This window comes from Schistocerca nitens, chromosome 2 (genome assembly GCF_023898315.1).
Source record: "Schistocerca nitens isolate TAMUIC-IGC-003100 chromosome 2, iqSchNite1.1, whole genome shotgun sequence".
In the NCBI taxonomy this organism is placed as follows: Eukaryota; Metazoa; Arthropoda; class Insecta; order Orthoptera; family Acrididae; genus Schistocerca; species Schistocerca nitens.
The window spans coordinates 861,661,168-861,685,690 of NC_064615.1; the positions used below are offsets into that span (position 1 = coordinate 861,661,168).

Genomic DNA, 24,523 nt, shown 5'->3' on the forward strand with positions numbered 1-24,523 from the left:
ATCAAAGAGTGCCCTTACTCTTTTACTTCATGCAATCAGTAGATTTGTAGTTATTTTGCTGACGCGCTTCAATTCTGTTTCTGTACTCTTCCAGTTTAACGTGTTTCTCACAATTAGTTCGATGACTATGATCAAAGATTAGTTATCTTAAATCTTATGACTATCACCTAAATTTTGAACAGCTCTTGTTATATCCTGTATTCCTCGGATTATTGTCTAGCACCATTTGGTTCTTTTGGTTCCCGATAGAAACCATTTTTAGCTTTATAAGCAAAAGGAACTGAAACACTGTATCGTTATTTGGAGGAAAAGTCAGCACCAGCAACAGTCTTGTTCATCAGGAGGTTCACAATCGAAATAGAACACAAATCCTCTACTTTCGTTTCCTCCTCATCTACTTCTTCCTGCAACCTAGCCTGTTTCTCTTCAACATATGGATCATCCCTTCTCAATATTTCGGTTCGTCTTCTTTTTCGTGACATAGATGGAACCTGCTCCTGTTTCCCCTTGTATAACATATTTAAAAATGATAAGACTTGAAGATAAGGTGGGTAGATCACGTAACTAATGAGGAGGTATTGAATAGGATTGGGGAGAAGAGAAGTTTGTGGCACAACTTGACTAGAAGAAGGGATCGGTTGGTAGGACATGTTTTGAGGCATCAAGGGATCACCAATTTAGCATTGGAGGGCAGCGTGGAGGGTAAAAATCGTAGAGGGAGACCAAGAGATGAATACACTAAGCAGATTCAGAAGGATGTAGGTTGCAGCAGGTACTGGGAGATGAAGAAGCTTGCACAGGATAGAGTAGCATGGAGAGCTGCATCAAACCAGTCTCAGGACTGAAGACCACAACAACAACAAGACTTGTTACTTAAAACAATGTCTAAAAGAAAAAGCAATTAGCTGCATCTATTTCTACTCACCAGAAATAAAAGAATCACTTTTGGAAATACGTTTCTAATAGACATGCAACAAAATTTGCGTTGCTGGACATACGTGTTCCACAGATCCGTAATATATGAGAAAACAAATGGTACCTTACATGTAACAGTCACCATTAACAATAACACACACATCACAGTCTAACGAAACAAAAATGCTTGCGAGTCCCTCAGGTGCATACTTCCTTTTAAGTGTTAAAATAGACAGATACATCCATTACCCAGAAAATGTTTCTAAGAACTCCCAAAGTAAGGATATTCCAAAAAACCATCGAACTAAGTCCAAAATAGTGCACCGACCGCCATTTTTTACACAAGCTATAAATAACGCAGTAGTGAGTAATTATACAGAAATGAAACAGTTGGCTTGCAATAGAACTACCAACTAATAGAAAGATCGATGATGGAGAAATACGAGTATTCATTTGTAAATTGCAACTACTCCATTTTCTATCAGTCAAATTATTTGAAAAACGCCGCAGAAAGGAAACTAAAGCAAAATAAGAAGATAATGCTGGCCCACATCCTCGCTGTAGTACGAGGGCTGCGTCGCATGCATGTTGAGGTGTGTACGCGGCTACAGACACGGTGGTTGAAGCGTTGGCATGAGACCAACACGAACAACCGTAAGAAACTAGATGACGATTCATAGGAAAACAGCAGTGGAAAGAAAAAACGTCAAAGGGAATTGTAAACTAACCGTAGTCACAGACAATGCTAATTATAAGTCAGTTTGAAAGAATAATTTCCGCAGCAGAAAGTATTTCATCTGTATGTCTACAATGTGGAACAAGGAAACATTCATCTTATTCATCTTAAGCGGAGTGCCGAACATCTATGCTTTCCGGAAAGATATTAACATTTGTCGCTCACTGATATTAAAAGCAAAGCACTCAGCTTCGTGTCACCTGATTCTTTCCATACTATCTGCAACGAAGCGAACCCGGCTGAAACTTCCCTTCCATTTTTTCTTTGTTATCACTCTAAAATATTTACTACACATTTTCAGTTGATACATATGAATGACTTAGCAATTACAGCACGCCAAATGGAATTTGTGCGGACGTTTCCACGTTCACGAAGTGGGTCCATTTCAGAAAGAAGCCATGGTATGCTAATAGGGCGGCTACTAGTGATATTGATAAACTGTTATACGTTTGGGTTTCATTAATTCCCAATGAAATTTGAAATGCGCGATTTCCACCGCACAAATAGGATAAATATTCCTGACATGCAAATTTACTGGTAAACGTTTGGCATTGCGTTCACAAATACCGGAATGCGATGTTCCATAAAGCCGCCCCATTCGCCGTCACTAGCGTAACAAATGCTGTTGTTATTTCGTATTAATTGGGCGCTTTAGCGAAATGCTCTCGCATTCCGAAAGAGAAGAATTTAATTCTGCTCCGCAGACCATTGGTAACCATACAAATGTGCGATTCCTACAAATTGCGGGACTGCGGGTTATGTATGAAATTGGGTGAGCAAAAATATTTGGATATCGGTTTTTCAGAGGCAGATACCGTGTGATTTTGTATTTCACAGTTGAGCGATCGTTCGTAATTAGATTATCTCCAATGGTAAGCGAAGTCATGGAACGTCAAGGAATTGTCAGCAACTAGAAGCCTGTTAGCACAGCCGGTTTATTGCCCCATCGGTAGATTCCGTTAAACAGAACTGCAAAAAATCTTCTTAGTTACTGTTTCAAACTAAATGTGTAAATAAAACTAACTTCGAAGAGTAAAGGAAAGGATGTACAAGTTGTATTACAAAAATAACGAGACTTGTTTTTTGTACGGTTGAATTTTAGTATCTTTATAGGTCAAGCTTGCTCCCTTCAGCTTAATTCCCTTCTGTAGTTACTCAGCGACAAAGGCTTATTTTCAATCTTCGTGGCAGGTCTGGAGAGCTCTTGCTGAAAGCCTTCTTATGGATATTGTCGAAAGTACCCAAGTGATTCCCTTTCAAGTGGCTTCCGAGCCGCGTAAGTGAAAAGAGATCATAATAATTGAGATGAAGCGGGTAAAAGAGATGATGGCTGAAGTGATCGCTATAGCAAAGATCTACTAATACCAGCATTACTGGCCCTTGTTTTCATCAGAACCGAGGTAGAATCTTTCTACATATCGGTCAGGGGCCTGAAGATGGCGTAGTAAAACGCTGAAACTGGTAGCCAAATAAAACAAGTTTGGAAACTAGACGGCTGAAAGGTGTTTAATTTGACATCCTCCTACAGGAATACTGTTTGTTGCCAAAAACACATTGATAGGTTTCATCGTGTGTGTCAACGTGCATTGTCGTGGTGTAGCCTCCAAGTACTTGTAATGCTTTAAAGCATTCGTGCCACTTCCTTCTCGAGTTTTTCAGCGCCTTCCCGATAAAATGCTTGATGTCTGTACTGGAGGGATTCATTTTTCTGTGAACAATCCCCTGACAGACAGATGAACATCGATTTGATTTCGTTTTTCCTATTCTCACTTTCCTCGGAGGGGAAATGTTTGCAGTATTCAGTTCCTGACACTGGCGTTTCCTCCCGGGATCGTATTGGAAAATCTATAATGTTACTTGTGATGAAACCTTGGCTCCATCTGAAGACGGTCCAGAAGATGAAGACACATTCTTCCCATCGTACTTCTGCTCAGCTGTGAGGTTTCTTTTGATCCATTTCTGCGCAAAGTTTTCGCATGTCCAAATCCTGTGGACGTTAAACATATTCAGATTGATACCCCACTACGCGCTCTCCCCGTCAATCAATGATCTGATCTCTCGCAAGACACTTCACTCCTTGCGCTTACTCATCCATTATTGACGTCGAAGGAAAAAAATGGTTCAAATGGCTCTGAGCACTATGGGACTCAACATCTTAGGTCATAAGTCCCCTAGAACTTAGAACTACTTAAACCTAACTAACCTAAGGACATCACACACACCCATGCCCGAGGCAGGATTCGAACCTGCGACCGTAGCAGTCCCGCGGTTCCGGACTGCAGCGCCAGAACCGCTAGACCACCGCGGCCGGCGACGTCGAAGGACTCTTCCAGACGAGACTCATCTTGCATTTCTTCTCGTCCTGCTAAAAAGAACTCGTGTCATCAGAACACTTGTTTATGTTCTCCATAAGCCCTTTACAAAACAACACCGACATGATAGTTCAGGTATACACAAACAAAAGATGAAGATATAGAGAAAGTACCAATATGAGGATACTGCACGGGTAATTCAGCACGTAAAGGGAGATGAAAATCTGATAGTCATGGGGGACTGAAATGCTGTTGTTGGGGAAGGAGTAGAAGAAAGAGTTACGAGACACTATGAGCTTCATACTAGGGATGAGAGAAGAAAAAGGCTTAAGAGTTCTATAGAAAATTTGAGCTAGTAACAGCGATTACTCTGTTCAAGCATCACAAGAGGAGGAGGTATACTTGGGAAATACCGGCAGATACTGAAGATTTCAGTTAGGTTACATTATTGTCAGCAAGAGATACGGGATTTTAAGGTGCACCCTGGGTCAGATATAGACTCCGATCACAATTTAGTAGTGACGAAGAGTAGGCTGAAGTCTAAGAGACTAGGCAGGAACAATCAATGTGCAATGAAGTGGGATACGGAACTGCTAAGGAATGAAGAGATACATCTGAAGTTCTCCAATGCTATAGATACTGTGATAAGGGATAACTCAATAGGTAGTTCAATTGAAGAGGAATGAACATTTCTAAAAAGGGCAGTCACAGAAGCTGGAAAGAAAAACATAGATATGAAGAAGGTGACTGCGAAGAAACTATGGGTAATTGAATAAATATTTCAGCTGATCTTTGAAAAAAAAAAAAAGGGAAATTCAGAAGCACAAATATACAATTTACATAAGAATAAAATAAATAGGAAAAGCGAGGAAGCTAAGATGAAATGGCTGCATGAAAAATGTGAAGAAATCGAAAAAGAAATGATTGTCGGAAGGGCTGACCCAGAATTTAGAAAAGTCAAAACAGTCTCCAGTGAAATTAAAAGCAAGGTTAGTGGAATGGGAGTTCCCCTGTTATATGCAGAGGAGAGTGCTGACAGGTGGAAGAGTACATTGAATGTGAGGGGGAGGAATTGTCTGGCGACGTGATAGAAGAAGAAACAGGAGCCGATATAGAAGAGACAAGGGGTCCAGTATTAGAATCAGATTTTCTTCGCAAAACTTAAGAACAAATAAGGCAGAATGTATAGATATTCCGTAAGTATTTCTGAAATCATTGGGGGAAGGGGCAATAAAACGCCTGTTTACGTTCGTATGTAGGATATATGAGTCTGGCGATATACCATCTGACTTGCAGAGAAATATCATCCACACAGTTCCGAAGATTACAAGAGCAGCTCATGTATCCAAGTTACTGACAAGAAGATTATACAGAAGAATAGAAAAGAAAATTAAGGATGTTTTAGATGACGATCAGTTTGGCTTTAGGAAAAGTAAAGGCACCAGAGCGGAGGTTCTGATGTTGTAGTTGATAATGAAAGCAAGACTAAAGAAAAATCAAGCCACATTATAGGACTTTTCGATTTGCAAAAAGCATTCGACATTGTCAAATGGGCAAGGTGTTCGAAACTGTGAGGAAAGTAGGGGTAAGCTACATGAAGAAACTGATAATATGTAATATGTAAAAGAGCCAAGGGCAAAAAATAGGGGTGGAAGATCAAGAACGAAGTGCTCGTATTAAAAGTGGTGTAAGACAGGGCTGTATTTTTTCGCCCCTACTGTTCAGTCTAAAAATGGAAGACGCAATAAGGGAAATAAAAGAAAGGTTTAAAAGTGAAATTAAAATTCGCGGTGAATGGATATCAATGATAATATTCGCTGATGACATTGCTATCGTCATTAACAGTGAAGAAGAATTGTAGGACCTTCTGAATGGAATGAACAGAATAATGAGTACAGAATATGGATTGAGAGTAAATCAAAGAGAGTCGAAAGTAATGAGAAGTATCAGAAATTAGAACAGCGAGAAACTTAACTTCAGGGTTGATGATCATTAAGCATATGAAGTTAAGGAATTCCGCTACCTAGGCAGCAAAGAAACCCATGACGGACGGGGCAAGGAGGACATCAAAAGCAGACTAGCACTGGCAAAAAGGGCATTCCTGGTCGAGAGAAGTGTACTAAAGAGCGCGTCATTTATGTTGGCGGCCGAGTTTAGGTTCGTTCCGCGCATCTGACGTCAAAAAATACAGTCAGCCAATGAACAGAGAACGACGTTGCCAGATCTCGACTGCAGAGCAGAGCACGGACGATTGTCTTCAGTTTTAGAAACGTTCAGTCATAAATAAAGTAATAGAACAAAAGCAATGTCTCGATAGCAGACTTTGTTTTTTGAAAGTTTGGAAAACCATTCTTTATACCAATTGCTTCATTTTCTATTAATTAATTAAACCAAACAAGCAATAATACTCTTAATTCAGGCGATAGCAAGGAAAGGTGTTTGTATCAATTTCATGAACCGCTTTTTCGCAATAAAGAACAGCGGTAATTGTTTATTTCCTATTGTACTTCGACGAAGTGCGAGTTATTCGTAGACATACCAACAGTGTTTGTCAGAATTTTGCGTGACCTGTTAGAGTCCTTACGGAGAGACCTTGCATGATGAGCTGCGCTAGCGTAACGGTTAAGGCGTTGAGTTAGTAAGTGAAAGGTAAAGAGTTTAAACCTTGTGCAATGCTAAATGTTTTCTTTATTTAAAAACAATATCGAAGTGTCTTACTTCACGAATTTTATTCGTTTGAATGCAATTTTTTGAAATTTCTAGTGCTTTGTCTCTTCATTAACCCTTTCGCTGCTGCAGTCACGTGCTCCCCGCATTCCGCGCTGTGCGCGATTTTGTCATCACTGCACTGCTCGCCTGTGCAGACACATGGTGTTCCCACTGCTTTGACACACTTATCATTCGATTTCACAAAAACTATTTGGCCCAAAAAATAGATTTTTACACATCTTATTGACTGATACCTTCCCCCCATAAATGACTTAATTTTGTTTCGATGTTCAACCCAGTTATTGTGCAGCATTAAATGTAGTAAACCATTGCACGAAATTTTGAAGAGTTTGCAGAGGTAAAAGTCCATAGCGTATACTTTCCGTATGGTCGATTTTAGTTGCCACAATGTTGAGAATGAAATGTTGACAAGGTACCTAAATTTCATATAAAATTTACTGTATAACAATATCTCATTTAATTTAAGTACCACATAGGTGTCGTATGTAATATTGAGAAATATTCCGTCTTTCGCGACTGTAATAAAAGTTTTATTTACACCGGGCGCGTTTGGCTTTATTTTAAAGCACTTCAATCAGTCAAAGGAAGTGGGGGGAAGATATCAGTCAAGAAGATGTGTAAAAATCTAATTTTTGGGCCAAATAGTTTTTGTGGAATCGAATGATACGTGTGTCAAAGCAGTCGGAAACACCATGTGTCAGCACAGGCGAGCAGTGCAGTGACAAAATCGCGCACAGCGCGGAATGCGGGGAGCACGTGTCTGTAGCAGCGAAAGGGTTAATGCGGCCGTGGTGGCTTTACTTCATAAACTGCGCGCTCCCCCCCCCCCCCCCCTAAACGTAAGCTTGCGAACTATACTATACTATGGCGCTGCTTCTCTTGGCGCGTGCGTCGTGTGCAACTGGCAATGCAGCAATCTCCAACGTCTGAGCGGGCATGCGCGAGCCGCCAAGATAAAAGAATTCAACTATAGTATCAAACATAGGCCTTAACTTGAGGCAGAATCCGAGAATGTACGTTTGGAGCACAGCATTGTATGGTAGTGAAACATGGACTGTGGGAAAACCGAAACAGAAGAGAATCGATGCATTTGAGATGTGGTGCTACAGAAGAATGTTGAAACGTAGGTGGACTGATAAGGTAAGGAATGAAAAGGTTCTGTGCAGAACAGGAGAGGAAAGCAGTATATGGAAAACAATGAGAAGACAAAAAGAAGGGACAAGATGATAGAACATCTGTTAAGACATCAGGGAATAACTACCGTGGTATCAGAGGGAGCTGTGGAGAGTAAGAACTCTAGAGGAAGACAGAGATTGGAGTAAATCCAGCAAATAACTGAGGACCTAGGTTGCAATTGCTACTCTGGCATGAAAACGTTGGCACAGGAGAGGAATTCGTGCGGAAAAAAAGCCCATTGCTGCTTTTCATACGTCGCAATAGCGGTTGACGACATTTGACGAATACAACTTAAAACACCCTAAAGGGTCGTACAGCGAGTACAAACTGAAGCTTTGTCAAGGGCACTACTGCACAAAAGAGCAGGTAACAGCGCAAGAATGCTTCCAGGTCATGCACAGTATTGCTAGTCTTATTACCTTTCTAACATACCTGATAAATAGAATGTTGAAGAAGTCAGCAGAATACTTTGGTTCTTATGAATCTTCATTTTGTCTCTCTACGTGAAGTAAATAATCTCATTTGTTATAGGAACGTCTTACTTGTTGTCTTTTAGATACAGAAATAACATTTTGCTATGTATGTTGATCTACGGTTTCTATCACGTACTGGTGCAACGTATTGAATAATTGCTATGTAAATTTGTTCTGAACCATGATTTATTTCTCTATTCTACAATAACCATGACACACCCATGCCCGTAGCCGAGGTCATTAACGAACTCCTGTGAAGTAGCGCTCGACGCGGAGGTAAGTCGGTTCGAAACCTGAGCGTTCTAAATTTTTGCTACTAATGTTTGGCCGGCAAGGGTAGGAGAGGTAATGGCGCCAAGTTCCTTATCACCTGTCTTTGCGACAATGTCCTGTATTATGATTCCAAAACTCTCGCCAGTATCTCACGAAGAGAGAGCATGTGAAGGTCACCGTTGATGATGATCCGTCTGTCTGATGGGGATGTTCAGCTTGGCGGACACCTTGGAGCTATTCGAGAGGAGCAGGCTATGCACCAGCGCCAGTTTTCAGCTTCTCCCTTCCCTTTACCCATGACAACAGAAACCAACACTACGCTGCACAAGCGCTCACCAAAGTCATCCATACGACGTAGATACACACTTGACACTTGATAACAGCTCAGAGGAAGGCAACAGCGAACCAGTTCCAATACGACGTGGCCTAGAACGGCGCAGTCGGATTCCTGCATCTGCTCCCCAACGGTGTCGGCAGCTCGTGGTCTAGTGGTAGCCAGCACGGTAGCTCAGCGTGTTCGGTCACAGGGTTATCTGCCGTCTGTAATAAAAATAACTGAGTCAACGACTCAACACTGTACTTGAACGGGTGTCATGGGATATCCGCACCGAACAAATGCAACGAACAATATCCAACAAAAAAAAAGTGGCTAGCGTTGCTGCTTCTAGGTCACGGGGTCCCGGGTTCAATTCCCGGCCGTGTTGGAGATTTTATCTGCCCGGGGACTGGGTGTTTGTGTTATCATCATCATTAGTGACAGTGACTAGAGTGGACTGTGTAAAAATTGGGACTTTGTATGGGCGCTGATGGCCGCGCAGTTGAGCGCCCCAAAACCAAACATCATCATCGCTCCCCAACGCTCATTCCCTGAAGATGGGACTACTTTGACTTTTGGTAACCATGGAATACTGTACTTATTACATGCGATGAATAAAATTATATGAACATCCTGATACAAACGTCTCATTCCAGGTTTTTGCTTTACGACTTACCTGAAAAGCACTGGCGCTACATTTTAGTCGCTCTTTATTGTATGAAATTTCTGGGAACCGTCGAAGCATTTAACACGTCTGTGCTTGTTGTGGTATGATGTTGGAAAACCTTCAAGCCGGAACTTACGGACTTCCAGTGAGGGCGAATTGTCTCTATTCTATTTCCCTGAGACGTGATCGATTCATACTAGGTATTCATCTTTAGAAGCAAAGTGGCGCAATTGTTAAGCTGTTGGCCATACTGATTTAGAGTTCCCGTGGTTTTACTAAATCGCCTCAAGCTAAGATCGGTTACATCAACGTTCTTGTCTGCTGTGTCGCTAACGACCTCGATGTCGACAGAAAATTGCTCTAACTTTTTTCCTGATTTTTCCAGCAGCTGAGAGAGCCTCAGTTTGGGGCATAAATCTTATGAAACAATTGTTCTGCGCGCGTTTTGTTTTCTGAGCGGATATGTGAAACAGCTGAAGGCGTTTCGCTCATCAATCCACCACGGTACCGCTGTAACTACACTAACCTACAATTCTCATGCCTGTTATACTTGAAGAATACGGCTTGGGTTCAACCTGCACGCGTTTGTGATGCCATAATTTTAAAGTTGAGACATGGAGTGTTTTCATTTTCATACAACGGAAGTAGCAGCTTTATCAAGAAAAATCCTGGGACTACGATCACGACGTCTTTCACGATGGCCTCATTCAATAACAAGTTCATTTGCAACATGATCAAATTTCAGACCCTCTAAATTAATTGGAAATACAGCCAACCAACTGGAAAATACGGCTTTGTTAAACGCTGTACATGGTTTCGAAAGTTAGAAAACTGTCTTCTTCAGAAGGTAGGGTACGTAGAATCATATATTACCTGTATCCGATGTGGGAGTCGTTGGCTTCGTCAATAACATGCGTGTGTCATCCACTCCCAAATCGTGGAAAGTTAATATGTAATTCCGTATACAACATCTTCTGAAGAAGACAGTTTTAAAATTGCCAAAACAATGGTCAAGATTTAATAAACCTTTATTTTGCAACTGATTCTGTTATTTCCAATCCATTAAAGGTCTTGTACACACAATTGCTGCAGCGCAGCCATGTTTAAAACCTTTCTAAAATTCCCTCATCGTCGTTAGGGAAACCAGCTGATTGCATGGATACAGCTTAGAGCTCCTTGATTAACCCACAAGTTCGCTAGTTATTAGTCGGTGTGATTTACGCGAGTCACTGATATGGATGGGTGGGGGATATATGGATATGAATTCCGTAATGACGCTTATTGCGACTAGAGATTAAACTGGTATATCTCTGTCATTTACATGTAAACTGTGGGTCGTTATTCTATGCAGTGACATCGCTAATGGATTCCTAATAGTATAGCTCGAATCTCCACTAACGCTGTTAGCGTAAATTCTTCTGGTTTCTACAGCTTCCTTGATGATAGATTCCAATAATTACAGCTGCTCCCTGAATCCTCGCCTGATCAAAGGCGCCGCTAAATGATGACTACCGAAATGTTTGATTTGTTGATTTGAGAGGAGATGCTCGACCACTATACCCACTTTGGCTTTGATTTTAACTCCCGACACACAGTCATCGTGGTAGCTGGACTGCCGGTAGCACTCTGGCATCCACCAGTGTCTCCTTACACTGATTTTATGATATTTTTTATAGCCTGTAGCATCGTAGCTTATAGGTACTGCTAGAACTGGCGTCTCAATGACGATTCTTGCGGTCGCCATCAGCAGCGCTTTGGACATCAGCACCAACAGAATTACCTGAGCAATGAATAACCACGCAGCCGATCAGTGAAGGCCGCCAGGCCGCTGTTATAAGTGGTAGGCACAGGACACCAGTCTTCTAGTTGGGGATGAGTCATGTGTTGATAGTTTGTGGTAAATGATACTCCGAGCTGTTGACAGCTAGTTCTACCGGCGTGAAGATTCAGTGTACATAGATGGACGCCGTGTCGGGCCTTTGCTTATAGCTAGCCACGGTTACCACAAGTTGGCAAGTGTGTAGCATTTCTTCAGCGACAAGTTGAGTAAAATATATTTATTTAAAGTGCACTTGTGTCAACTAATCTTTAGCTTGCCTGTCAAGATTCTACGGTGACAGATCCCTTTGGTCACCTCCATCCATTTACCATTAGCAACGAGGACATAACATTTGGCTCCTCGAAACATAACGGTTGTTAACTCGCATTGTAACGTAACCAGCCTCTGTAATGTTCGACGGTCCCTTTGATCAGTATTTGGGGTCTGCCTGGTCTTAGTTTAGCAATGGTTGTTCCTCCGCTTCCCCACCTCAAAATCACATCACCGGAGTTCAGTTGGGCAGCTTTAGAACGATTGAAATGTGCCCGATGGGTTCTTTACTTCTCGAATGTCAGTCCACGTTTGAAGCCAGTGACCTCGCCTGACCGACCCATTTTGCTATTACTGCTTCTCTACTGACGACACAATACTCACCACCTCCTTTTATACTACCGGGCCCGCCGCTCGTGACATCTAGCGGACCACTCTGCGTTACATAGGGATTTCCGGATACTTTGATGTGATAGTGTTGAACCGTGACATTACATTTCTGCCAACTGATACCACATAACCTAGCCCCGAGTGCACTGCGACGCACGTTATAACTCTGCCCGCGGCAGAAGGAAGCAGTGTTGGCCGGTGCGCACTTTGTCACGAGTCTGCCTACAAACGAGGAAGGGAACACATGGCCTACTGCGGTGCCTTGGGTAGAAGCCAGCATGTGTATTGATGCTGTGGCTACGACAGCTGAGCACGGAGGGCAGACCTGAGCTGTTCACGTCGATTGCAGTGTGTTTGTGTGTCACTTCTCGGTGTATATGATGCAACAGTGTCCTACATCTACTGTACAACGGTTTACCATCAACTGTAACTCTGCTGACGTTGATAGTTGGAAAGACAACATCGCGGTTACAGGAAGTCTGCTTAAACCAGTTATAGATGTTGGCCACTGATGCATCGTGATGCATGGTGTTATCCCCCTCAGCATCAGCTTAGGCCTGAAGATCGTACAACGAAGCACCGAAACTGGTAGCCACACAATAAATGACATCATAATGACGGCTGTAGGTGTTTCATTCCCTTTACATGTCATTACCGCAGTGCCGTGTCCCAAATGCGGCGCAGAGATGAACAATGTAGAATCGCCAGCAACGAGCGTAAGCTGCCGGTCTGCCATTTTCTCGCTTCTGTGTGCGGTGTTTGGCACACGGGGACATTAGCATGATTCTCAACCGAGGTTGCAAGAGACTGATGACGTACCGAAAAACGATGTAGAGTTTAGAGTGTACCATGAGAAAAATAAAGTGCGCACGGAAAGCAATGTTCGAAACCATCATACACCGAGACAACAGAGCATCGCATTCATAGGAGACAAGGCCCGTCTACACAGCAGCTAGCTCCATCTTCTTCACTGACGATCGTGGCAATCAGTCGCGATCACTGAAATTGCGAAGCGTTCCGTCTATAGTACGTCAGAGTACAAAATCACGTTTGCTGCCAAAGGTGTGGCCTAGTTGGAGGCGCCGGTCCCGTAACTTCGACGCTCCCTAGCGTCGTCGGATGACGTTTCCGGACACGGGTTCGCCGGCCGGAGTGGCCTTGCGGTTCTAGGCGCTACAGTCTGGAACCGCGCGACCACTACGGTCGCAGGTTCGAATCCTGCCTCGGGCATGGATGTATGTGATGTCCTTAGGTTAGTTAGGTTTAAGTAGTTCTAAGTTCTAGGGGACTGCTGACCTCAGTAGTTAAGTCCCATAGTGCTCAGAGCCATTTGAACCATTTTGAACCGGGCACGGGTTCCTATCCTCTGTTTGTTCCTCAAGACACTCTCTATAAGTCCTCGTAGTTTCCCGTAACATTTCCAGGACACCCTGTTCAATGTGGGCAAGAGATTACAACCATATATCTTGTTACTACACTCACGCTCATAAATAAAGGATATGCTGATACATGGCGAAACAACGCTCTGGTGGGCGGTTTGCGGGTTTAAATCACCTCGGGGTATGAGCATGCGGTGCATTTAACCTGCGGTCGTCGCACGGTGGCGCTGGCAGCAGTCCACATAGCAGAGGTTTGTTGGTGTATGTCAGAGTACGGTGCAGCGAGTAAGTGTGCAGACGTTTTCAGACGTGCTAATGGTGACTGTGTGTTGAAAATGGCTCACAGAACACAAATTGATGGCGTTATGAGGGGTAGAATACTAGGGCGAATGGAGGCTGGTCGAACACAGCAAGTCGTAGCACGGGCCCTCCGTGTGCCACAAAGTGTGATCTCAAGATTATGGCAACGATTCCAGCAGACAGGAAACGTGTCCAGGCGCTACAGTACGGGAAGTCCACAATGTACAACACCACAAAAAGACCGATATCTCACCATCATTTCCCGCAGACAGCTACGGGGAGTACTGCAGGTAGCCTTGCTCGGGACCTTATTGCAGCCACTGGAACAGTTATCTCCAGACACACAGACTACAGACGACTGAACAGACATGGTTTATTCGTCCGGAGACCTGCAGCGTGCAATCCACTGACCCCTGGTCACAGGAGAGCCGATAAAGCCTGGTGTCAAGAACACAGTACATGGTCATCGGAACAGTGGTCCCAGGTCATGTTCACGGACGAGTCCAGGAATAGTCTGAACAGTGAATCTTGCCGGGTTTTCATCTGGCGTGAACCAGATATCAACCCCTTAATGTCCCTAAAAGGGACCTGTATGGAGGTCGTGGTTTGATGGTGTGGGGTGGGATTGTGATTGGTGCACGTACAACTGCGCAAGTCTTTTACAGAGAAACTGTAACAGGTCAGGTGTATAGGGACGTCATTTTGCAGCAGTATATCCGCCTTTTCAGGGCTGCAATGGGTCCCACCTTCCTCCTGATGGATGATTACGGCCTCAACGAGCTGCCGTCGTGGAGGAGTACTTTGAAACAGAATTTATCAGGTGAATGGAGTGGCCTGCCTGTTCTCCAGACCTAAGCCCCATCGAGCACGTCTGGGATGCTCTCGGTCGACGTATCGCTGCACGTCTTCAAACCCTTACGACACTTCAGGAGCTCCTATAGGCACTGGTGCAAGAATGGGAGGCTGTACCCCAGCAGCTGCTCGACCACCTAATCCAGAGTATGCCAACCCGTTGTGCGGCCTGTTTACGTGTGCATGGTGATCGTATCCCATATTGAAGTCGGGGTACATGCGAAGGAAACAGTGGCGTTTTGTAGCACATGTGTTTCGGGACGGTTTTCTCAACTTATCACCAATACCATGGACTTACAGATCTGTGTTGTCTGTGTTCCATATGTGCCTATGCTATTAGCGCCTGTCTTGTGTAGTGCCTGTTGTGTGGAACCACATTCTGCAATTATCCTTAATTTATGAGCATGAGTGTATTTATAATATCAAAGATTTGTAGTCTTACAGCCAAATGCGGTGAAATATATTTTGAGATCATACTAGTGTGATCAGTCAGGATGAAATCGCTCTTGCGCTGATGTGTCAAGATCAGATTTGGCTTTTATTAACAGATGCTAGTTTGAAATGTGTCCAGTAAAACAGTCAGCATTCTCCACCTCCCGCTCTCCAATCTATCTCTCCACCGTTTCAAGTGTATTTCCTGGGGAATATTGCCAATTGTCCCAGCTAAAAGTAAAAATTTTGTGTGTGTTTGTGTGCCAGCGAGTGTGTGTGTGTGTGTGTGTGTGTGTGTGTGTGTGTGTGTGTGTATGTGTGTGTGTGTATGTATGACCTTTAGCGCGAGCACGACAACACTCCTGGTTAATGGCAGGGCGGAAGCTCTTACGGTACGAGTAACCGCGTGCCCCTCGGCCGGTGGCAGCGACAGCGTCTCTTTAAGGCGGCCAGCGGCGGGCCGTGCGAATATTCGATACGCCCACGCACGGCGCGGCGGCCGCCGCCCCCGCAAGGGACGCCGCCCAGGCCCATAAATCGCGCCGTAGCCGCAGCCGGCGCTCGTAATCCCTCAGCGGCGGTGTCCATATTTCAGGCTTCCCGTGTGACCGACAAGGGGGCCGCTTCACTTTCGTCACCAGCAAGCGAGCTGTCATTGGCAGGAGGCATCACTGTCTGTTGCAGTGTACCGGCTGTCGCGCGGGCGACCACGTCTGGAGGAAAAGGTTAGCTCTTCTCGTATAAATCGCCTGACAAGTCTCTACCACCGGGAACGGGGGACACGAGTGTTTGTTGACACAGAAATGCAAACGCGTAGGCCGTGAAATAGCAGGTATAACAGCTTCGAACCTTTACGGTCAAAAGTATGTAGATTGTGGACTATCACCAACTGTTGTTGTTGTTGTCGTCTTCAGTCCTGAGACTGGTTTGATGCAGCTCTCCATGCTACTCTATCCTGTGCAAGCTTCTTCATCTCCCAGTACCTACTGCAACCTACATCCTTCTGAATCTGCTTAGTGTATTGATCTCTTGGTCTCCCTCTACGATTTTTACCCTCCACGCTGCCCTCCAATGCTAAATTTGTGATCCCTTGATGCCTCAAAACATGTCCTACCAACCGATCCCTTCTCCTAGTCAACTTGTGCCACAAACTTCTCTTCTCCCCAATCCTATTCAATACCTCCTCATTAGTTACGTGATCTACCCACCTTATCTTCAGCATTCTTCTGTAGCACCACATATGAAAGCTTCTATTCTCTTCTTGTCCAAACTAGTTATCGTCCATGTTTCACTTCCATACATGGCTACACTCCATACAAATACTTTCAGAAACGACTTCCTGACACTTAAATCTATACTCGATGTTAACAAATTTCCCTTCTTCAGAAACGCTTTCCTTGCCATTGCCAGTCTACATTTTATATCCTCTCTACTTCTACCATCATCAGTTATTTTACTCCCTAAATAGGAAAACTCCTTTACTACTTTAAGTGTCTCATTTCCTAATCTAATTCCCTCAGCATCACCCGATTTAATTTGACTACATTCCATTATCCTCGTTTTGCTTTTGTTGATGTTCATCTTATATCCTCCTTTCAAGACACTGTCCATTCCGTTCAACTGCTCTTCCAAGTCCTTTGCTGTCTCTGACAGAATTACAATGTCATCGGCGAATCTCAAAGTTTTTACTTCTTCTCCATGAATTTTAATACCTACTCCAAATTTGTCTTTTGTTTCCTTTACTGCTTGCTCAATACACAGATTGAATAACGTCGGGGACAGGCTACAACCCTGTCTCACTCCTTTCCCAACCACTGCTTCCCTTTCATGCCCCTCGACTCTTATAACTGCCATCTGGTTTCTGTACAAATTGTAAATAGCCTTTCGCTCCCTGTATTTTACCCCTGCCACCTTCAGAATTTGAAAGAGAGTGTTCCAGTTAACATTGTCAAAAGCTTTCTCTAAGTCTACAAATGCTAGAAACGTAGGTTTGCCTTTTCTTAATCTTTCTTCTAAGATAAGTCGTAAGGTTAGTATTGCCTCACGTGTTCCAACATTTCTACGGAATTCAAACTGATCTTCCCCGAGGTCAGCTTCTACCAGTTTTTCCATTCGTCTGTAAAGAATTCGCGATAGTATTTTGCAGCTATGACTTATTAAACTGATAGTTCGGTAATTTTCACATCTGTCAACACCTGCTTTCTTTGGGATTGGAATTATTATATTCTTCTTGAAGTCTGAGGGTATTTCGCCTGTCTCATACATCTTGCTCACCAGATGGTAGAGTTTTGTCAGGACTGGCTCTCCCAAGGCCATCAGTAGTTCTAATGGAATGTTGTCTACTCCCGGGGCCTTGTTTCGACTCAGGTCTTTCAGTGCTCTATCAAACTCTTCACGCAGTATCTTATCTCCCATTTCGTCTTCATCTACATCCTCTTCCATCTCCATAATATTGTCCTCAAGTACATCGCCCTTGTATAAACCCTCTATATACTCCTTCCACCTTTCTGCCTTCCCTTCTTTGCTTAGAACTGGGTTGCCATCTGAGCTCTTGATATTCATACAAGTGGTTCTCTTCTCTCCAAAGGTCTCTTTAATTTTCCTGTAGGCAGTATCTATCTTACCCCTAGTGAGACAAGCCTCTACATCCTTACATTTGTCCTCTAGCCAACCCTGCTTAGCCATTTTGCACTTCCTGTCGATCTCATTTTTGAGACGTTTGTATTCCAACTATGTAGAGGTAATGAACCACTGTTCGGGAATAAGTATTTTGTAACTAATGTATGTGCTTGTTGAGCATTCCATTATATCGGTTTGCATCTTACAATCTGCTATAAGTGAGACGCCCTGCTAAAACCGCAGGACAGGTAAGGTAGTTTAAGTTGTGGAAAGGGGCCAAAATAAGCGGCTGTTAGTTATACTCGAACAGACAACCTTTTATTTGATCAAACATTACAAGAGCCAAGAAAAAAACCACAGCTTTAGTTTTGGAACTTAATTAGCAGAGACTACTTTAATTAAAAAACGGCTGAAAGCCAATAACTTAAAGCTCAACCAAAATCCGAAATTTAAATGGCAAAGCCTTATCTTAAAACAGTTCCTTAATTAGGCTGAAGGCCCAAAGATCTGATACATTAAGAGCAAACAACTTAAATTCAAAATCGGCTGAAGGCCCAACACTTACGACTCAATAACATTAATTTTAAAAATGCCAAAGGCTTTACGTAAAACAGTTCTTAAATTAGGCTGAAGGCCCAAACCATCTGACGCCTTAAGGGCAAAACTGACTTAATATAAAAAAAATGGCTAGAAACAATACAAGTAGAAACAACAAGAACAAACAAGAAAAGGCAGTACACCCAAGGGCGCTTAGAAGTTTCCGAGGGTCGGCCTGGAATCCAAACACTAACGCTCGCTTAGGTGAGACAGGCAGTCGGCCCAACTATTCTCGATCCGACGACAACCCAACCGAAAGACAGTCAACGGACCCACTGACAACATAACCTCTGCTTCACCAGACCAGCACACAGCAGGGAGTTCAATGGAACAATGTAGAAGGTATTGGCGCCCACAACCAATTATACACTGAGCTGTCAAACTACACACCGTGCTGTACAGCGACAACACGATGAGGAAAATACACTGCCTGAATTTACGTCAACGGCCAGGCTGGTAACCAGAACGTTAATGACCACACGGCAGAAGATTCCACTGGTGCGCTTCAATTCAAATAAACAAGTACAGTTAAACTCCACAGGAGGGTGGCTAAAATTTGCCAACTTGAAAACACACGTTGTTGCTCGCAGGAATATCCCAACAGCCGACAACGAACTCCAGACGACACAATGTGAACAGTCGTGACTTGCTGGTAGATTAAGTCAAAACTCAACTTTAATGTCCAGGATCGGTGAGCCACGAACCTCAGCAATGGGAACAGCACCACACACTCTGACACCATCTAGAGGCCCGGCCAAAGAAGGCGCTGTGGAGATTTTCTCGCTGCTCCAAGCCAATCGACCAAGCGCCCAGGCCCGGAAATGGTGAAAGGACCAAGTATACGTCGGCCGATGAGACGACCAACCGAACGACCAACCAACTGTCGCTCCGCTCCAATCTCCCTCCGTCGGACAGTTCATGTGTGCTGCCAGCGGTCGGCGAGCACTAGTTGTCGGCGCCTGACGCGCTCCGTGCCCCGACTTCACTGCTGCTGCGTCCCTGCTGCACTGCTGCTCCGTCCCGAACTGACTGCTAGACACACTACGACCCGGAAATGCTATCGGACGCTCCAGAGATGGTACGACAGTGCACTTATGAATACCCGCTGCTGCTGCTGCTCACGGATAAGTAAGGCAGGAAGTTGATGACACTAGTAAATGGAATAAGAAAACAAGGCGGCAGTACCGTAATAGAAGATGACACACAATAAATGGGATAAAAGCGAGCAGTGCACGGCTCAATAAGGTCAGTACAACGCCATCATACAGCCAGTGATTACACGATCCAGACACTTTAATGTGAGCACCACCTATGTTCGGCCTCAAGGTGCAATAACCACTCACACACCGCAGGTGGCTGCACTAGCAGTGGTGGGTATTGACACACACAGTGGTAACGGTTACTACAAGCTACACCACAAGTTGGGAAACGGGGCCAAATTTCTAGTAGTTTACTTTCGAGTTGAGATTTTCACAAATGTTTTATTCGTATCTTACAGAAACTAGCAGTACGACAATAAACAGCCTTTTAAACACGCCGCTAACGGCAATCAAGTAATTTATAGCAATACAACAATTAAAAAAATTTAAAAAAAAGAAAACACAGAAGGTAGCAGTACGGCAATAAACTACCTTTTAAAACACGCCGCTAACGCCAATCAAAGTAATTTATAGCAATACAACAATTAAAAAAAATTTAAAGAAATTAGTAAACAGGCTACTAAAGTAAATACAGAACTTTGTTAATAAACTACGGCGAAGTAGTGAAGCTACCAACATCGCCATTAAAAAAATTAAACAGGTCTCAGCGAACACACGATTACTGGCAATAAAAGGAATTTACAAACTTGGAGGAATTAAAAAAATTTTAAACAAAAGTGTCCTGGAATATCATTAGAACATAACAGATATGACGGACCCGTGTAAGGCGGCCACAAATCACCCACTCAGGGATGCTCAGGCTAGACAGAATACTGACCAATTTAAATACGCCCGTGAACACAATTGCCACTCTCAGGCTGGTCACTGCACCGACTTTTAGACCGCGAAAACTTATTATCAGATGGCTTAACTTGCTGACAGGATTAGAGCTAGCCTCGTGTAAGGAAACATTACACCACACAGTCCTGAATGAGCGACCACATGATCAACCAACAAGAAGCATGAATTTACAATTAAACTGCCAAAACTACACCTCCCATCGGACAGTAACGAGAGGAGGAGGAAAGATCACTGTCTTCAATTACACCGGTGCCAGGGACAGGAAACCCGGTCGCCGAAGGCCACAAGGCAGACGAGACGCTGGTTACACAAAATTATTATTTAATGATTAAACCTTCCACGAACTTAACTTGCAATTATGCTCGAACAGGCAGTACACGACCTCCGATGGCAAGGATCCACACATCCGACCGCGCACGCGTCGCCAGCGTACCCAACACGCCACGGTCACGCGACAACACGCTCTGTCACCGGAGTTCGCGTCTTCTCTGCAACGTTGACGGGTAGTGACCGCTCCTTCATGTTTGGTGTCTCCTTTTAAACTCCAGTGTTGAAACAGAGGATTTAAAGAAGCTTGTTAACGTCCCACCAAGGCGAAATGAGCAGCAACTACTCGTGGGGCGATTCTGTATACAACCAACACGCGGGGAGTTCTTCCGTCAACTCGACCCGCTCGTTACACACAGCCGACATACATCACGTGGCGACTCGGTACAACCGACCACGCCTGCTTCGCGCTGGAGAGCCACACTGCCCTCCCGTGTCCACCACACTCTCCACGCGCAACGCCCCTACTTCCGCGCCACCACACGACGTTACGACCGGTCAAAGATCTCACTTCCTCCATAGCAGTTTCCCGGAAGCAAAGATGCAGATATCGATAGCAGAGGGAAAAGACAACCAAGCAGCCACTTAATGACAGACAACATATCAAACAAACATGTCAGGGGAAGAAAAGGAAAACCAATGCAATCTAAACAAAAGGGGTAGCACGAGTCGATACACGGCTCAGGTATATAAAGCGTCTCAGAAAGGTCATGATCATTGGCTTTCGGGCGAAGGATGGAAGAAGTTCCGAAACGACTATGTTCGTAAAGAGTGTTTAGACTGCTGCATGTCAAAATGGCACTATCCAATACCGGCGCCAAGGCAACAGCGATGCACCATGGGCCAGATGGTTGCGGAGATGTGTACAGGCGAATAGATACGCAACTTTTGAGCGAATGACCACCCAGCTGAACCAATGGGCAACCAACAGTGTTTTCTCAGTAGCCATTCAGCGAATGCTGATGCGTATGGGCCACCACAGCGGGCGCCTGATTCACGCACTCAAGCTGGCTGCTGTCCATCGTCGACGAAGGCTCCAGTTTCCACGGTAGCATCGTAACTGGATATCTGAGTTGCGACAGGTGGCCTTAACAGATGAATCACGCTTTATACCCCATCGGACAGATGACCATCGGCATGAATGGCGGGTATGCATTTATGTTTGAGGACCATGTCAATCTTCATATGAAGTTTGTTTTTCCTCAGCAGGATAGCATCTACCTGCAGGATACCGCAATATGTCACACAGCTCGGATTTAAACCCAATCGAAAATCTGTGGGACTGCCTCCATAGGGCTGTTCGCCTCGTCAATCGTCAGCCGAGAAACGTAGCGCAGCTGCCCACAGCACTGGAATCGGTATCGCTCTACATCCCTATAGTACCTTCCAGAACCTTATTGAATCTCTCCCTGCACGTCTCGGAGCAGCCCGCGCTGCAGAAGGTGGTTATTCAGGCTTCTGGCTGGTGGTCACAGTAATGTGACTGGGCAGTGTAGAAAATAGTTCCCGAAAATCTCAGGGGAGAAGGAATCTGAAATCTATATTTGTACTGAGTTGCACCAATCATGATTTAACTCTTTCCGGAAAACATTCCTGCCATTTTCTGCTGTTCATCAGCAGACTCTTCAAACCACAATGAAATCGCTCACTATAAAAGTTAGTGAAATGGAAGTTGCCCCATGCAGCAAGTGCTCCACTCCTATCGTATAATGAAGATACCCAAATATGCAAAGCCCATTCTTGTTTTATAATTGTGGTTATATGAAAACGGTGTATTAATTGCTATTGCACAAACGCTCTGATCTCTATGGTACAGTACAATCTTTTTATGGCTGGGAATGGCGTAATCGAATAAAAGAGCAGTGCGGTGCAATCCTGTACCACCAGTCGCCAGAAATTTTGGCGACGTTTTCATGTACGTGTACGGTCGTGGAAACGCTTGCTAGCGGCCACAGGACGTGTAAAACAATAATTCGCTAAAGCGTTCCCTCCGCTGTATGGTTCAAATGGTTCTAGGCACTATGGGACTTAACATCTGAGGTCATCAGTCCCCTACACTTAGAACTACTTAAACTTATCTAACCTAAGGACATCACACACATCCATGCCCAAGGCAGGATTCGAACCTGCGACCGTAGCAGCAGCGCGGTTCCGGACTGAAACGCCTAGAACCGCTCGGTCACACCGGTCGGCCCTTAGACTGTAGTTTGAAATTTAAATGTGACCATAAAATTATTTCATTCACCGTGTCTTGAATCTCACTGGAAAATTAGTGACAAAGTTGGGATGAAATGAATTAGTGAGCTTAAGACCAAAGGAAGGGCTTAAAATAAATTAAAATTGACACGAGGTTGTTAAGAGTAGGCAGCGAATCGGGTGTCTCCACGACGTCAGAGTCAAGAGGACTGCGTCAACGGAAGCAGCATAGTTTTTTCTGTGAGTATGCTGCATAAGCACTTCTTGTCAAGCCAGTGACAGCTTACCATGTACTGCAAAGTAAGGAAATCATCGTGAGTGGCATTATTCGTTATATACTAGCGTTCTGAGTACTTCAAGAACGAGTACGTCTGTATGGCGTTAGCTGCAAAACATTAACTTTCACTAAATGTAACAGGAGTTCGTTACATGATAGCAAGTGAGGTTCTGGGAGCCAATAAAGCGGTTACTGAGGTTGGTAATGATGTCAAAGTACTATTTAAAGAACAAATTCCTAAGAAGCAATCGGCAGCATAGATGTAATATTAACTGAATGAGCAATTGATAATTTTTTGAACCTATGGATTGATTATACAGTCGTACTTCGTACTTCCCTTAGCTTGCAAAAGCAAAAGGTCCAAATCCTATTCTTGGTCTCGGCAGTGATTCTGTGCCTTTTTTTTTTTTTTTTTGGGAAAATAGATAACTTTTCCAAATGGTAAAATTCAGTTACAATTTACTAATGACCGTTGCCAGTACCCGAAAGATTAAGTAGAACAGCTTTGCAGGAAATGCACTGGAAGGAGTTCAACGAGTGCTACGAGTCAAGAAATCATTAACAAACAAGAAAGCAGTGTAATTTCAAAACACTAAACGCGTTGTGCACATTTTGTACATAGATTATGGTGTCTGAGGTGGTTTCTACTCTGCTCTTCAAACAGTTCATCCACTGGCTTATGTCCTCAATGAAGTTCAATAATATAAGTGTGAGCATGTAATTTTAAAACGAAACACTCACAGATAAAGTCAACAGATCAGGCATATACGATCACACATACAACTCTTGTCAGTATACATAGGCCATATGTGCAGTAACTTTGAAACAAGATATTCAGAACATCTCAGAGTTCTAGAAGTAACAGATCCATTAGCACATATGTTGACCATTTCATAGCCCAAACCCGTCACCTAAAATAGTAACAAATTTAAAAATCCTAAAATCCAACCACATCCTATACTACAAACTTAGAACGGAAAAAAGGGTACATAAACAGGTGCCATCGGCTAAAGGAAACAGATTATAAAGGTAATTAACTGACATTGTCAGAAGGAGAACGATCTCTATACCAGTGTAAAAAACTTCCAAAATAGAACTTTTACTATTCATACTGCGTTTGATACATATCGTTATTACTACTTTCAGCAAAGTTATATTGCCATCTTCACATCTGAACTTTGCTGAAACTAGTAATAAGGATACATATCAACTGCGATATGGGCAATAAAATTTCTATTTTGGAAGCTTTTTTATACAGGTTATAAAGGAGTACACTACACTACACAATGCAATCGCACATTATTTAGCACATTAAAAGAGCTATACCGATTATACAGATACACAGACAGATAAAAAGAACGCCCCCCCCCCCCCACACACACACACACACAGACACATACAGAGGGAGAGAAAAAGTAAACAAAGTTCAAACTTGGCGTCCAACTGATATGAAACTAAGTGAACATC

At 43.7% G+C, this 24,523-nt stretch overlaps 1 protein-coding gene across 3 annotated transcripts in view; it reads left to right on the top strand.

Annotated features, from left to right (window-relative positions):
• The window catches only part of LOC126237126 (uncharacterized), a 469,607-nt gene that overhangs the window by 132,645 nt on the left and 312,439 nt on the right, over positions 1 to 24,523 (top strand). The window lies entirely within an intron of this gene.